Source organism: Acyrthosiphon pisum, chromosome X (genome assembly GCF_005508785.2).
Source record: "Acyrthosiphon pisum isolate AL4f chromosome X, pea_aphid_22Mar2018_4r6ur, whole genome shotgun sequence".
Taxonomy (NCBI): Eukaryota; Metazoa; Arthropoda; class Insecta; order Hemiptera; family Aphididae; genus Acyrthosiphon; species Acyrthosiphon pisum.
Window position 1 is genome coordinate 32,467,635 of NC_042493.1, and position 1,081 is coordinate 32,468,715.

Sequence of the window (1,081 nt, forward strand, 5' to 3'; positions counted from 1 at the left end):
GCTATAAGGTAATATGCTAAAAAAATAAAATAATAAAAACTTTGAATATTTTACAAATAAGACGCACACAGCATACACATATTTATATATATTATATTCTACGTATTAGGTACCTATATATAAATTATAAATGTTATAATAATATTATATTATGATAACATATAAATTATAAATGTTATAATAATATTATATTATGATAACAATGGTTCACATTAACGAGAGCGGAGAAAAAAGAATATTTTGCGTGGTCATCAAATTTCGGGGCGTGGCATTGTACGGAGAAGTGGCATCGTCACGCACGAGCCGCCGCCGTGCGCCGCCCGAAACGGAGGCTGCATTTGAATATGTCCTAGCGAGGCTTACAAATAGATTAAAGACGAATTAAGGCATCGTCCATCTGGTTATCGGCCATTTATGCGGGCGTGTTGAAAACATAAAGATAGGTAATACAAGAATGGATGGACCATTCCTATCTTTATTGTATCACATGGGTCAATATGAACAGCCAACTTTTTTACTATACCTTTAGCACACTCACTTCAGATAAATGTTCACACTCCAGCTATAAATTATGGTGTAGGTACTATACAATAGTATTTATTATTGTATTTAATATTTACATATTTTACTTTTTACAAATTAACCTTTAGGTTGTAACACCATTTCATTAACTATAAAATAAAATAGCACCAATCATTTAGGCTAAAGACAGTAATTTCTAAATATCACTCATTACTTGATACAACTTAAAACAGTGTAGGTACTTATATATAGGGACTCAATATTAGTTGGTTTTTACGTTACACGATAACAGTTATATTGACTATTGACGATTGTATTATGGTTATTTTTCATAATTGTAATAAAAAAGAACGCAGCGCGAAATTTCCTCGCACCAAAATGACCAGCGCCAATATGTCTTCACGCCGAAACGGTTGTGCCGAAATGTCCTAGACCTTTCAGATGTCCAGTGGCGCCGTGGCGGCCTGGTCAGGTCGGCGAGATGGTAATCGCCCGACTGGGACCTCTTCTAAAAGGCCCCTTGAACGGAGCCGGGATTATTAGGATTTGTGTGTGTGGG